The sequence below is a fragment of the Bubalus kerabau genome, chromosome 5, assembly GCF_029407905.1.
Source record: "Bubalus kerabau isolate K-KA32 ecotype Philippines breed swamp buffalo chromosome 5, PCC_UOA_SB_1v2, whole genome shotgun sequence".
NCBI classification, from domain to species: Eukaryota; Metazoa; Chordata; class Mammalia; order Artiodactyla; family Bovidae; genus Bubalus; species Bubalus kerabau.
In genome coordinates this window covers 111,886,384-111,901,798 of record NC_073628.1, presented here as the reverse complement: position 1 = coordinate 111,901,798, position 15,415 = coordinate 111,886,384, and the positions used below count along the sequence as shown (strand labels likewise).

The 15,415-nt window shown below is 45.1% G+C and overlaps 1 non-coding gene across 1 annotated transcript; it reads left to right on the top strand.

The window, feature by feature from the left end:
- The first annotated feature begins 565 nt into the window (after positions 1 to 565).
- Positions 566 to 637, top strand: TRNAY-GUA (transfer RNA tyrosine (anticodon GUA)). The gene has a single exon. It is a non-coding gene; the product is annotated as a tRNA-Tyr (tRNA).
- The last annotated feature ends 14,778 nt before the right edge of the window (positions 638 to 15,415 follow it).

Here is a 15,415-nt window from a genome sequence, read left to right as displayed (position 1 = left end):
TGAGAAAACAGACGCATTATGACTTATGTGATTTGTTCAACTTTTTACAGCTAAGTAGTGATACAACAGGGATTCCCTGGTGGCTCAGACAGTAAAGCGTCTGCCTACAGTGCGGGAGACCTGGGTTTGATCTCTGGGTCAGGAAGATCCTCTGGAGAAGGCAATGGCACCCCACTCCAGTACTCTTGCCTGGAAAATCCCATGGACAGAGGAGTGTAGTAGGCTACAGTCCATGGGGTCACAAAGAGTCGGACACGACTGAGTGACTTCACTTCACTTCAGTGATACAATGGAAATTCAAACCCAGGTTTGAAGCCTGTGCCTTAGCTGCCTTCTTTTCTTGCTTGTATCACCCATTTGGCGATTAATAATGGCTCTACTGTGATTCTTTTACGTATCTTTGGAGGAATTTTATATCTTGCATTATTATTAATCGTATATGTGAAAATCTCTGCCTAGATAACCAATCCTACGAAGGCTGGGAGAGTCCAGCACAGGGCCCGGCCCACAGGAGGGCCTAAGAAAAACGTTCTCATTTTGCTGTTGGTTCTGCTCAACCTGGGCTTCCCTGGTGGCTCAGATGGTAAAGAATCTGCTTGTAATGCAGAAGACCCAGGTTCAATCCCTGGCTGGGGACGATCCCCTGGAGAAGGGAATGGCAACCCACTCCAGTATTCTTGTCTGAAGAATCCCATAGACAGAGGAGCCTGGCAAGCTGTAGTCCATGGGCTGGTAAAGAGTCAGACACAACTGAGTGATTAACATTCTGCTCAACTTAAGTACAGGAGTTCCTAACTTGTTTCCCTTGTTATAATGATGATGATGGATATTTATTTATGCTATGTTCTTGATGCATCAGGCACTATACCAGGCTGGGCAACAGAGTATTGCACTTGATTTTCACTATAATAGAAAGAGATCTCATTTACTGGAAGTAGCTAGGTAGAAGGTGCTGAGCTAGGTGTTTAATCCTTATGACAACCCAGAAGCAAGGTTTTGCAAGGAAAACCTTCTCCAGTCCAACAAAAAGGGAAAACTCTGGTCATGGTGCAACTTGAACTGAAATGGTTGCTTTTTCTTATGAAGACCACAGAGGACAGAACCAAAGCTCCTGAATTCAGAGAGGCTAAATAACTTGCCCAGGGTAGCACAGCTCATAGGTGGCAGGGCTGTTTTTGATCTCTATCTGTCTGAAACAGAGCCCAAGCTCTTTCACTCCTTTCTGCGGTTCCCTTTCCCATCCTGGGGCCATGTGCAGCAAGAAGTGAGGACTGGGGCTTAATCACAGGAAGCTTGGCTTCAGATTCCCACTCTACCACATCCTGACCTTGTGCCCTGGGGCCATGACTTACCTGTCTGAATCTGAGGTTCCTCATCAGGGCTTCTTCACTGCTCCCCAAAAGCCTATAAAGATCATCACGTCTTTAAAGGGTTTTTATGAGAATCAAATGAGGACACAAGTACACCATGCCCAGGACAGCATCTGCATGAAGCGTAAACCAATGTGCCACTAGCCATTTCCTGCGGCCTGGGGACTGGGGACAGACTAGGGGACTTGGCATTTTAACAAACAAACAATTATCTGGGCTGACCTGGATTTTATATTCTCCTCAAGGGCTAATGGGCTGGGCAGGCCCTTGTTTTACATCACCTTGATTTTAGGAGCATGTGTTGGCTATTTTTTCTTCTCCTTTAGCACCAAGAGCCTGGAAGGCTGATATTTAAAAATATCTGAAAGATGCCTCTTGCCAATTAATTACCTGGAAATTGTCCTGGACTGAAATTAATCTGAACCTTAAAGGGGACGCTGGGTTTTGCAGCCCCTTTGGGTTTCTTTTCTCTGGCCTTCCCCTCCCTCCGGCTTCTTCTGCCACTCTGAGTTTTATTTATGAAATGTTTTCTCTTCCTTTATAATTATGTTTTCCATAAGAAGAACATAACAGCCACCTCCTGGCTGGGCTAGAGTAATTGTGGGAATTTTTTGACGGTGTGCAATTTCAAAGGCTTGGGTTTATATAGATTACCTTGAATTTATCTCCATAAGCACATCAGGAGAGAAGCAGCTGCCTGCCTCCTGAATTATTGTAAACCCTGTAGCCACTGCGCACCGGCATCTGTGTGGATGTTCTGTTTGTCTAAATGGATTCTGTAAAGCAGATACGTTCATAAACCAGGTTTAGCCAGCCTGTCCTGCCATCTCCAGTGAACTTGTTAATCCCAAGGTCAGCAGTGGGGCTCCGGTCCAGGGACAGATGTGGAGTGGTAGTCAGGTGACAGCCCCGAGGTCCTCCCCCCTCCTCCCCACAGTCCAGCCAGCTGTGAGCCAGGGGTGAGAGGGCTCAGTGCAGACAGGGAGAGGGCAGGACGCAGGGAGGCCAGGCAGCAGAAAGGACAAGACCCCAAGGACCAGATGAGAGCCCTGCACAAGGTTGGGGCATCTCCTCCCGGTGACCCAGGCTGTGCCTGCAGGGAGACAAAACTTATAAACCCAGCCGTAAAGTCTCGTGTTCAAAGCCGTATGCATTTATAGAGATATAAATGAAGTTTAACGCTGGTGAGATTCTGTATAAAAGCAGAAGACTTCATCTGTATCTATACTTGGGGTGCTAATGGGTTCCGGGCTCCCTGCCTCTCTCCAACCCAGTCGCGTGCACGCGCCCACGTGCTCACACGCACTTACACTCACCGCTCAGCTGCAGCGGGGAGCAGCCGGTAGGGGCGGGGGAGGCCAAAGGTCTTCTGAGCATCTGCAAGTGAGGCGCCTGCAGCGATACGTTCCCCTCATCTCCGAGGGCTGTTTAAAAGGAAAAGGAACAAGGACTGCCAAAATCAAGCGGCTTCAAACAGTCAGGAGTCTGGCTTTAAATAAAACAATTTGAGGGAGGTTGTCTTTTCATCTGCCTCGGAAGCCGCCAGGTTTCTGCGCCTCCTGGCTCCAGATGGGATCCGGCAATGAGACTGCAGAGCCGGTGCTGACCAGCCCCCACGCCCGCCTGGTCTCCCCTCTGGCCCCTGCTGGGGCCTGCAGAAATGCTCTGGCGAAACCCTGCCCAGCAAGGGTTTGAATTCTGGCTCTGCCACTTACCGGCTGTGTGGCCTTGGGAAAGTCACTTGACTTTTCTGAGCCTCAGTCGCCTCACCTATGAAATGAAGTATTAATAAATAGCTTCTACCTCTGGAAATTGCTGTTGTGGGTTCAATGAGATATCATTTTCGTAATGAAGGCTCCGAATGGCCTGTAGCACTTACAGGGTCTTCAGTTAGTGGAGTTCTCTCTTGATGGCAATGTCTAAGGTGGAAGGAGGGCATTTTAAGGGTGGAGGTTAGAGGTCACATGGATACTTTGCCACATATTTCCCCCATGGGTTGGGGGTGCCCCCTGTGGCCTGAGACTGGCTGCTGGAGCAAGTCTATTCAGGGGACAGGCAGTGGACTTGAACCCTGCCTTCTTTTCATCTTACTACCAGCACTCCTCAGTCCTACAAGAGCCTCTGGGCAGCACCTCGGACAGCTACTCAAGGGAAGGCAGACTAACCAAACAAGATGGTTGTTATCCCCATGGGATTGCCCCTGTGGTGAGTCCTGGCTGTATCCCCACACCTGGCTCCCTGGAAAGATCAGGGGCTCAGTGCTGCCCACTTGGAGCACAGGTCCCAGGGGAGTATGTCTGGAAGGGATGCCCTTCCAGACCCAACATTCAAGAGGTCAGCCAACCATGTCAAGGGTGTGACATCCTGTGCCCATCCTCCATCCATGGAGGGGATAAGTGGAATATTCCAGAGGAGAGGAAAGGGTACTATTGATCTGGATCTTGATATGTAATGAGTGGGGGTGGGGAGCTGGCCACATTCTGTCAATCTCTTATTGAAAATGGTCTGAGGCTCATATTAAAATGCAAAGGAAGAGTGTGCCTTATCCTCTTCCCCTCCCCCGTTCCTTTTTCATTTGTATTTTATCAGCTTAATTTAGTGAGAGTGGAAAGCTCAGGCAGCCATCCTTGGAGACGTAGGAGGAAAAAGGAATGACACCACCCGAGAGGGCTAGGGGGATTCCCTGGCAGTGTCTTCCCTCCAACTCCATAGGGGTCACCTCCCAGCTCTCTCTGCTCCACCAGTGTCTCTTCACTGCAGCTGGAGTGGAGGAGACAGGGACCAGTTCAGAGTTTTCTCTCTCTGTCTGCACACACACACATTCTTCTACAGCTTCCACACTTCCCGGGCAGGTTCCTGGGGACCTTAGGCAGCTACATTTGACAGAGTGGCCAGGGGGTCCCACCTGACATCCCCTTGCCCTGCTGTGACATGACACCTGGGAGGAGACCCAGCTTCTATTCCTTGAAATGTTTTGCCCTTTTCCTGCTAAGTTCTTAAGGTCAAATGTTGCTAAGGGGACTATTTGCCAAAGGCAAAAGCCTGCTAGAAAGGGTAAACAGCTCTTTCATTTTTGAAGCATTGGGTCTCCTCCCTGGAGTTAAGCTCAGCCACTGGCCTGACCAAGCCTGCCAGGTAGCAACCATGGTGAGTGGTTACTGGAGATCGACTACCAGTATGTTAGGCTCTAACAGCCTGGGTTTCCTAAGTCACCAGATAGAGCCAAAAATAGTTCCATGTCTATTTTTTAGTAGCATGATAATCACTAACATCTACTTTATAAGCATGATTGCCAGGCAATTGATCTAAGTACTCCACACACAGAAACTTACTAAATCTATACAACTACCTTTTGAGGGAGGTACTATTATTGTCCCCATTTTACAGATGAAAAAACTAAGGCACAAAGAGATTGTTTAAAGTGCCAGAAGACACATAATAAATGGCAGAGCCAAGATTCATACCCAGGAACTCTGTGTACTAAATTACCATGTTGTGCTGAGCATCGCTCAGAAACTACACAAGTTCCTGGTGGCTAGAGAGATGCAAAGACTGGAGAATCATAGCTCTCACAAGGTTGGTTTGCATCACAAAGATGAGTTTAAAAATAAGATCGGATCAGTCAACATTTCTCTCGGGGGCTTAGTGCTGTCGCTTCTTCCACTACCACTGCTTTGGGGAGTTCTTCTGTATTTCCAACAAAGCCACATCTAACTCTTTCAGGATGAGAAAAGAATCCAGCTCCATGCAAGTGAGTTTTCTTAAATGGATTTTCCTTCATCCGATCTCACAAGGTGGTGTCAATTCTCATGTACCCACAAAAGCCTCATTCACTTTGTGGTTTATCCACTTTGTGGATTATCTGGGCCACAGTTAAAACTACCCATTCACTTGTGAGCCACTTCTTTTAACTCGAATCTGCCACCATGCAAAATAAAATTCCTGTGATGGATTCTCAAATGCTTGGTCCAGCTGGGAGGAGTATGGTAGGAAAATGCAGTAAAGCTCAATTTGCTCCTACACAGGGTTCTTGTTCAGCTGTGAGGACATAAATTGAACACCAGGGCAGCCAGGACCACCAGAAGATTTCAAGGGATGCAGTAGTGTCGGCTGGAGCCAAAGGGAAGTTCAGTGTAGCTTAAGCCTACCCTGCTGTGAGGTCAGAGATGGAGATAGTGGCAGAATATCAGCCAAAGGAGCAAGGGGGCTGTGCAGTGTCTTAGAACCGACCCTCGATGTTCCTGACGCAGTGGCCCACCAAACCAAGAGACAGGTTTATCCCAGGGTAGAGGGACTGGGCACCAGGAGACCTGGGCACCCCAATGCAGGCTTGGTTAGAGGTGTGTTTAGTTCTTGCATTGGGGCTGAGAGGCGCAACTCAGGGGAAATGTGAACCCCAGCTCTGAACGAGGTTATTCAGGGATGAGAATCCATCCCAAGCTTGAGCCAACCACCCATAGGCAGAAGGACACAGAGTCAGGGAGAAATTGTATCAGTTCTGAAGACAGTGGACTTGAGCTTTGATCCTGGTTCTGCCCAGCTCTACACTCTTGGTGAGCTCACTTAACCTTCCTGAACCTCTGTTTCCCTGACTCTAAGATGAGGAACATGGTAGCTTTTAACATTTTGTGAAAATTGAGAAAGGTAGTATCTATGGGGAGAAGGCAATGGCACCCCACTCCAGTACTCTTGCCTGGAAAATCCCATGGATGGAGGAGCCTGATAGGCTGCAGTCCATGGGGCCACTAGAGTCGGACATGACTGAGCGACTTTACTTTCACTTTTCATTTTCATGCATTGGAGAAGGAAATGGCAACCCACTCCAGTGTTCTTGCCTGGAGAATCCCAGGGACGGGGAAGCCTGGTGGGCTGATGTCTATGGGGTCGCACAGACGCACAGAGTCGGACACAACTGAAGTGACTTAGCAGCAGCAGCAGCAGCAGTATCTATGGGGATTCTAGTACTTAATAGTCAATGAATGTTGATTCCCTGATGGCAATAATAATTCCTTGCATTTTTGTTGTGCTTCATAATATTTATAGTACTATTACATATATCACGTTTGATCTGCAAAACTATGTGTGAAGGTGGGCAAAATGACACGTTAATTGCTCCCATTCTATAGATGGGGGAATTACTATAGAGTTTCTGTGGCTTGTCCAAGATAGCATAGGTAGTAAGTCACAAAACTGAGATCAAGATCTTGCAGCTTTGGGCTTACTCATTTTACAGCCCTTATTGTTGTGCTGGGATTGGGCTGATAGTTGAAATCACAAAGGTTAAGAAGATCCTCTGCCCAGAAGCCCAGAAGACAGGATCAGCTCTTGTGGCCGCTGCAGCATGTGTGGGGGGATGGGCAGAGCCCAGGGTTTCCTTTAAGGCCTCTGGCATAAGGATCTCAAGCTCTTTCATTTCCACCATATTTTTCAAAATAGCTCCCTCAGTAGATCAGTGCCGAATGCTGCAGCAGCCAAGTTTCCTACGGCCAGATAGTCTTGGCTTTCCTGTCTCCCCCAGTCAGCCATCTTGGGAACCTGAGCCACTCATCACAGCCACTATACAGGGACAGCTCCCACCTCATTCCACAAGTAGCTAAAGAACATAGAGCCTGTGTCCAGCAGGCCAGTAGCCTTAAATGTAAACTCCACAGAGAAGCCCACCCTATTAATCTTATCTTTAATAGCTCTCCTTGACACCAAAAGTAAAGGCAACAAAAGCAAAAATAAACAAGTGGGACTGAAACAAACTGAAAACCTTTTGCACAGAAAAGGAGACCATCCATGAAATGAAAAGGCAACCTATGAAATGGGAGAAGGTATTTGCAAACCACATAGATGATAAGAGGTTAATATGCAAAATATATGAAGAACTCACACAACTCAATAACAATAAATGTTCCAAAACCTAAATAATTAATAATGGCCAAAGGACCTGAACAGACATTTCTTCAAAGAAGATACAAATGGCCAACAGGGGCATGAAAAGATATTCAGCATCACCAATAATCAGGAAATACAAATCAGAACAATGGACAGATATCACCTCACACCTGCCAGAATGGCTGTTATCAAAAAGATAACACATGTTGGGGAGGGTGTGGAGAAGAGAACCCCTGTGCCCTGTTGATGGGAAATGCAAACTGGTGCAGCTATTATTGTTCCTCAAAAAATTAAAACTAGAACTACCATATGATCCAACAATCTCATGTCTATCAAGTCTGTGATGCCATCCAACCATCTCATCCTCTGTCATCCCTTTCTCCTCCTGCCTTCAGTCTTTCTCAGCATCCGGGTCTTTTCCAACAAGTCAGTTCTTTGCATCAGGTGGCCAAAGTATTGGAGCTTCAGCTTCAGCATCAGTCCTTCTGATTTCCTTTAGGATGGACTGGTTGGATCTCCTTGCAGTGCAAGGGACTCTCAAGAGTCTTCTCCAACACCACAGTTCAAAAGCATCAATTCTTCGGTGCTCAACTTTCTTTACGGTCCAACTCTCACATATGATCCAGCAATCCCATTTCTGGGTATGTATCCAAAGGAAATGAAATTACCATCTTGAAGAGATATCTGCATTCTCATGTTCATAGCAACATTATTCACAATAACCAAGGTATTGAAACAACCTAAGTGTCCATCAGTGGATTAAAGGATAGAGAAGATGTAGCATACATGTGTAAACAATAGAATATCATTCAGCTATAAAAAAGGGAAATCCTGTCTTTTGTGACAACATGGAACATGGAGGGCATTATCTTAAGTGAAGTAAGCCAGACAGAAAAAAATAAATATTGCATGGTATCAAGCTGAGATCATAGAAACAGAGTAGAAAGTAGTTGTCAGGGACTAGGGGTGTAGGGGAAATAGAGGTTAAATAGTAAATAAAATAGCTTTCCTTGTCACTCTCCCATTTTATTTTTATTTATCTCATTTATCATCAACTACTATTATATATATATGTGTGTATATATATATGTATATGTATATATAGAACATAAACTCCCCAATAGTAAGGACATTGTCTTATTCACAGTTGGATTTCTAAACTGGCATACTGTATTTAGTAAATTCTGGTTGGGTGAATGAATGAATGAATCTTCAGCCAGTATCCTATATTTCAACAAATTGTTACTAAAGACCTACGTCGAGGCATACTGTTAACTGATATGGAATTGAATGAGACATGGCTCCCTGCTTTGAGGATCTCCCAATTTGTTTGTGGAGAAGGCAGTGGCACCCCACTCCAGTGCTCTTGCCTGGAAAATCCCATGGATGGAGGAGCCTGGTGGACTGCCGTCTATGGGATCACACAGAGTCAGACACGACTGAAGCAACTTAGCAGCAATCTGTTTGTGGTAGAGGAGAAGCCGCAAAGCCACCAAGTGGCTGCACCAGTTTTGCATTCCCACCAACAGTCCACAAGAGTCCCTTTTCTCCACCACCCCTCAGCACTTGTTATCTTCTCTTTTTGATAGTGGGGCTCCTCAGGTGGTGCAGTGGTAAAAGAATCTGCCTACCAATGCAGGAGATGAAAGACACATGGGTTCGATCTCCAGGTCGAGAAGATTCCCTAGAAAAGGAAATAGCAACCCAATCCAGTATTCTTGTCTGGAAAATTGCATGGACAGAGGAGCCCGGTGGGGTCCATGGGGTCCCAAAGAGTCAAACATCACTGAGCACACACATACTTTTTGATAATAGCCATTCAGACAGATGTGAGGTAATATCTCCTTGTGGTTTTGAGTTTGCATTTTCCTAATTATTGGTGATGCTGAGCATCTTTTCATGTGCCTGTTGACCATCTGTATGTATTCATACAGGTAGGTAACTACCCCACAACGTAAGGAAGTCTTAATGTCTAGAAACCAACTGCTTGGGGGTGGGGTGAGGGGCAAGGTGACTCACATTGCTTGGTCACTCCGTTATTCAGAGAGGAAACAGTATATACAAAGACTCAGAGTCAGAAAGAAAGGGCATGTCAGAAGGTAACTGAGAAACGTGGTATAGCTGAAACACAGGATCACTGAGTCATGGTGGTGGAGTGGTAAGAAGGGTGGGAGATAATACACAAGAAGAAGATTAGAATTTGGACCTTCGTTTTAGGATACCCATGGGGAGAATTATCAACCACTTGGGTTTTTAGGTGTGGAATCCTAAGCTATGTAGCAGGATGCAAGCTTGTTGCCTTTTCATCAGGGCATTAAAAGCACAGCCTAACTGAATTTTATTTGCTATTGAGACATTCCATTATATTAAGCATATCTTCTACTGCAAGTTCTCCAAGCCAGAGAGTGATGGTGGGGTCTCAGAGGTGGGTGGGTAGGACCTGCAGAAACTCCAGATCTTTCCTCTCTGACGGAATACTGGGGGACGCTGGTTTGCTCTCATTTGAAAAAACGTGAGGCCACTTCTCAGCCACCCACACTGCTTTCTTCACTTCCTCCTGTAGAAATGACACCGCTCTGGTTGGTAATACAGAGGTTAAAGGCGAGACTGCTTAGTGAGAATGAGGGATAGAGAATGAAAGAAAAGCCCTGAGACCAGAAACCTTGAATGGCTCATTCTGTTTCCTTTAACTGTGGCTTGTTTAAGAAAATGGCTTGTTCTGTTTCTTCAACTCCTTCTCATCTGGAAAGAGGACGCGGCTGGGAGGTTCGCATGCCAAGGCTCCAGTCCAGGAAAGTGCTTTCCTATTGATTTGTGTGTCAGCAATTCAAATAGGGGTATTTATGCTGCGGCTGAGCACCTAATAAAAATTTAAATTATCGTTTAAAAAAAAAAAAAAAGAAGGGAGGAAAAAACTCATCAAGGAACAACCTCATAAAGAAAGTGGAAAAAAAAAAACCACACACAGATTTGAGGTTCTCAGGAAGGGAGCCGGAGACTAGGATTGTGAGGTTTGCCAAGAAGTGCGTCAGACTGGTTGTATTTCTCCCTTTAAATGCCTCTCCCTCCCATCTGAACACCTTCTAGGCTCTGTAACTCTGACCTCAGACCCTGGCTTCATCACTCATTGGCTGTGGTGCTTAGGCAAAGGACAGATGTTTCTTTCTGAGCCATCCTGTTGCATAAATAAGAGGAAGCAATGGTGTCTCAAATGATAACTCATATTCAAAACCCTTGGAGCAGAGCCTGGCACATAGTAGGTGCTCAACATGTGTTTATATCCTAACCCCTTTCCCCCTTTGGGGGATCCCCTCCTTAATTCAGATTCTTCCTTAAAAATCATGCCCTGTAGCCTATTAAAAGCTGATGCAGCCAACCACTTCTCACTTGAAAGACTGGGAGTCACTAAATCACACCTATGTATAAATGATTGATAATGAATTAATAAGTTAGGTGGTGGCACTAATGGAAAGCAGAAGGAAAGCAGTGAAGGAAGCTTTAATAGGAGAATGTCAGAAACCAGTTGCAAGCCTCTGTAGGGCTGCGAGGCTCCCGCAGCATCCTTTAAACCATGCTTATTAGGAAAGTCCCTCTCTGGTCAACCATAAGGACAGGAGACACACAGGTCAGGAAAGCAGAGTGTGGGTCTCTCAAACTTTAATGACAGCACCAGAGGGTTCACCTCCTCCCATGAGCATATCCTTGCTCCTCAACAGTGCTGTTAACTGTACCTTCCTCACAGTCCTGAGGTCTAGCTTCCCAATTCTGGCCACTATTCTTTCTCTTCCACTCTCGTGCTTCAGCTCCACCAGTTACACAATTGTACTGACTTCTTCAAGCCCCCGGCCTCTTTCTTTTTCTTCACTATCCATTGCTTGGCTTTACCAGGCTTAGATTCTGTCCTCCATCTATAGCATTAATCCCTCACAAAGCCTCTGCGGCCTTCTTGTCCTTATTCACCTGGCAGAACCCCACCTCGTTAAACTCTGGGTCATGCTTACCTCTGAACAAGTATACACTACTAGAGAGAAATAGATAGCTGTGTGGACTGTTATTGCTTTACAATTATGACCCAAGTGAGTACTGGAAACAGTCTGGCAATTCCACGACACTTTTTAGCACCTTTACTTTCCACTCTCCAAAATCACAATTGTACCTCTCCTTTCCCCAAAGACTACCAACCCTCCCTTTTAATTTGTTCCCCTGGATGACCTTACTTGGTATTTTAGCAGACAGATTCTCCCTTGCCCTCCTGCTACTAACGCCACACCTTTCACTGTCACAGAGCCCATCCTCTCTGTCTTCCCTCCTTATTCAGGGGTGCTGGGCCCCTGCTCCTCTCTAGGGCTAACCTTGCCTGTTGTGTTGTGAGCTTAGACTCTCACGCTTCCTAAGGACTTCATTCCTGCAGTTATCACCACTCCTTTTCCTTGCTTTTCTTATTTTGGCTGTGCTGGGTCTTCATTGTGGTGTGTGGCTTTATCATTGCAGTGGGCCGGCTTCTCATTGCTGGGGCTTCTCTTGTTGCAGAGGACAGACTCTAGAGCACTTGAGCTTCAGTAATTGAGGCACACAGGCTCCCTAGTTATGGCATGAAGGCTTAGTTTCTCCATGGCATGTGGGATCTTAGTTCCCCAGCCAGGCATAGAACCCATGTCTCCTGCATTGGAAGGCAAATTCTTAACCAATGGTCCTCCAGGGAAGTCCCTCACCACTCCTCTCTTGAAACTTCAATTTCTCCCTCACTGCTTCATTTTCCTATTAATATATACATATTCTCTGATATCTCCTGCCTTAAAATACATGAAAGCCTCTCCTGATTCTCAGTCAGTCAGTTCAGTTGCTCAGTCGTGTCCGACTCTTTGCAACCCCATGAATCGCAGTACGCCAGGCCTCCCTGTCCATCACCAACTCCCAGAGTTCACTCAGACTCTCCTGATTCTACTTTCCTTCTAATTTCTACTCTATTTCTCAGCTTTCATCACCGGCAAATTTCATGGAACATATCACTGTTCCCGATTCTCCCTTCCATTCTCTCTTCACCCAGTCTATCCTGACAACTCCTTAGACACTGCTCAAGAGCAGTCTCATGTAGCCAGATCTCATGGTCATATCTCTGCTACCTTTGTATTTGATGTCTCAGCATCACTGGGCAGTTACCTGTTTCCTTAGACCACTACCTTCTCTTGGCTTTGGTGACATGCACTTTTTAGGTTTTCCTTCTGTCTCAAGGACCGCTACTTTCCTGGCTTCTCTTTTTACACTTTAAAACTTAGAATACTCTACAATTCAGTCATGAGGCTAGAAAAAAGGGTCTAACTTCACTTAGGGACCACATACCACTTGTACATCAGTGGCTACCAAGTCCATGCCTCTAGCTCTGAACATCTTTCTGGAACCCAGCTTAGAGAATCCAACATTCTACCTAGTGTCTCTACTTTGATATTTAATAAAGTCTTCCAACATAATGTGTCTGAAGAGAATTTCTGGTTCATCGATGTCCTAAACTTGTTCCTCTTTTAGTGTTTCTTTTCTCGGTAGAAGGTGCTATATCTACCTAGTCACTCAAGTCATTATTAATTCCTCTTTTCCTCACATACCACTCCATATCAATCAATCAGCAAGTTGGCTCTACCTTTAAGCACTTTGCAGATCCTTCCTCTTACATGAATGCCCCGAGTTCTCACCTGGACCAGTGCCAAAGCCCCTAGCTGTTATCCCTGATTCCACTCTCTCCCCGGAGCCAATCTATACCTAACACTAAAGTGATCAGACTTCTTAAAATAATCCGATGATTTTCCTTTCAGTTAAAAATAAAACTCAAATGTCTTACATCATCAACAAAATCTTCCATATATTTTTGACCTCTGTTTCATTTCTCTCTCTACTATTCACTCTGTTACACTTATATTGGCTTATCAAAAATGTCAATTTCAGCCCTTCAGGACTTTTGCCACACTTGTTCCTTAGAAGGAAACATCTAATTCAGTTCTCTTATTTTATAAACAAGGAGACTCAGGACAGCGAAAGGAAATCTCATAGAAAATCAGTGGCAAAGCCAGGACCAGTCTCTTGATTGCCAGCCTGATGCTCTTCCCACTAGAGTGTGCTGGGTGATCGCTGCTGTCTGAATGCTTCCTCAGGGTCTCATTTTGTGAGCCGCAGAGACCTTCACCTTGGTAGAAACATGGATCTTGGATTTGGTTCAGTTTTGGTTGTGATTTTAAGCAGGTTGACCTTAAGCACTATTGTTGGAATTATAGTCCTTGAAAGTTTCCATAGAAAGATTTTGGGGTTTTTAAACTAAGACCTCATAAATTCCAAATTTTCTGGGCAATAGATGATTCCTTGGGAAAAGAGTCATCATTTTTTGGCCCCACCATAGACTGTTCAATAGACTACAAGGCCAAGCTGTCATTAGAATTCCCTTGTCATTCCTTAAGCAAGTCCCTTATTATAGCTTGGCTCCTTTCTCTGCAGTCATCCTCAAGTATTTTGGTAAAGAGGATCTTCATTTCAGTCTAGCATAGATCTGTGGCCTCTTCATGCCCTTGTTTTTGCTTGGCTGTCACTCTTTACATGCCACATTGGGGCTCATTCAAGCTGATTTCCCCAGTCCACCCCCTTCCACCTCTCTTTTGATTTGCCTATAATCAAACGTTATTTGTATATCAGATTTACTCCACTGAAAAACAGACATTGATTTGAAGAGTTTCATGTCATGCAGTCATACAAATTATTTTGAAAAAAATAAGACTTTTAAAAACGCTCAGGCTTTGTCATAATTTATGATTACATTTTTTCAGTTTCTGCTTCTCCTCTTAAATAACTGGCCTGACTTTGGGCTTTAAAAGTCTACACCTCAAATGCAGACCTTGCCTAGGCATTTGCTGACTTATTATCAACAAAAAGAGTGTTTACTTAGTCCTAGAACATATTCAGCTTCGTTTATGTCACTTTCTTTGACCACAGAGTGGGAGGAGAATTGTCCTTCCTTGTGCAAATTGCCTGAACAACAGCTTCTAACTCTTAGTTGCCTACATGCACTTTAGGAGATGGGCGGGGTTGGGGTAGCTGGGGCATCATTTTATTTTCATGTTGAAAATTGTGGAGAATCTCTCCAGTCAAATTTTTAAACTTAAAAGTATACTAAATAGCAACAATCTGAGCTTCATTCCATAGCTTTAAGGAGTCTACCAGTTACATTGCTGCTCTCTATTTCTTGGCCTTCTATAGTCCTGCAGGATGTAACATGGAGTGGATGACCAGACAATCTGTTTGAGTAAAGGGTAGTTGGCTGGTGTTAGTTTGGCCGTTTATTCCTTGTCTGGGTGATCTTTGAAATGTTTGTGAAGATGAGTGTTTTAGCATACCCAATAGCACTAGTAACTGTATTTTCTTCTTTCATCATGTTTACTACCATTGAAATAGTGCATTTTCTGTTTAATTTACTTCCCCGTTCTGTGAAGGAAGTGCTGGAATCCCCAGGGTGGCTCCTAAAGGCTCTAAGCTGTTTGTCCTCATTGCGTTTTTTATGTACTGGGAACCCCAGAAGCTTTCTCCCATCACTCCACTTCCATTACTATGACACATTCTGCACACAGAAACAACCTTGGTGAAGAGTCTTCGAGGAGAGCCTGACAGATCCAGGAACTGTCCTAGGTTCTGAACATCCAGCAGTGAGGGTGACTCGGAGCTCATGAAACATGCATTCGAGGGGAGACAGGCAACAAGTCCATCGCCAAGTTCTGTTGACTTTACTTTCTCAATATCTCTTCCATCTGTCTGTTTCTCTCCATCTCTAACCTGTTACTACTTTATTCAAACTAACATCATCTTTCTCTTTTATGGTTAAAATGAGCCCCTCAATAATCTTCCCTCATCTTCTCTTGCCTTATTCTAATGTATTCTGTACACTTTTAGTCAGAGATTTCATCAATATGTATATCTGATTATGTCGTTCTCCCACTTAACACCTTCAAGCGCTTTCCACTGATCTTAAGACATAAACAAAAATCCTTAACAAGGCTCGGCATGGCCCCCTTCCTGCCTCTCTCTGTAGCCTTGCTCTTCCTCCCTCTCTGGGCTCCAGCTACTAGACTGCTTTCAGGGTCCCCCAGGCTCTCTGGGCTCTGTTCTGTGCTATGATCTTCCCTCTCTGCCTC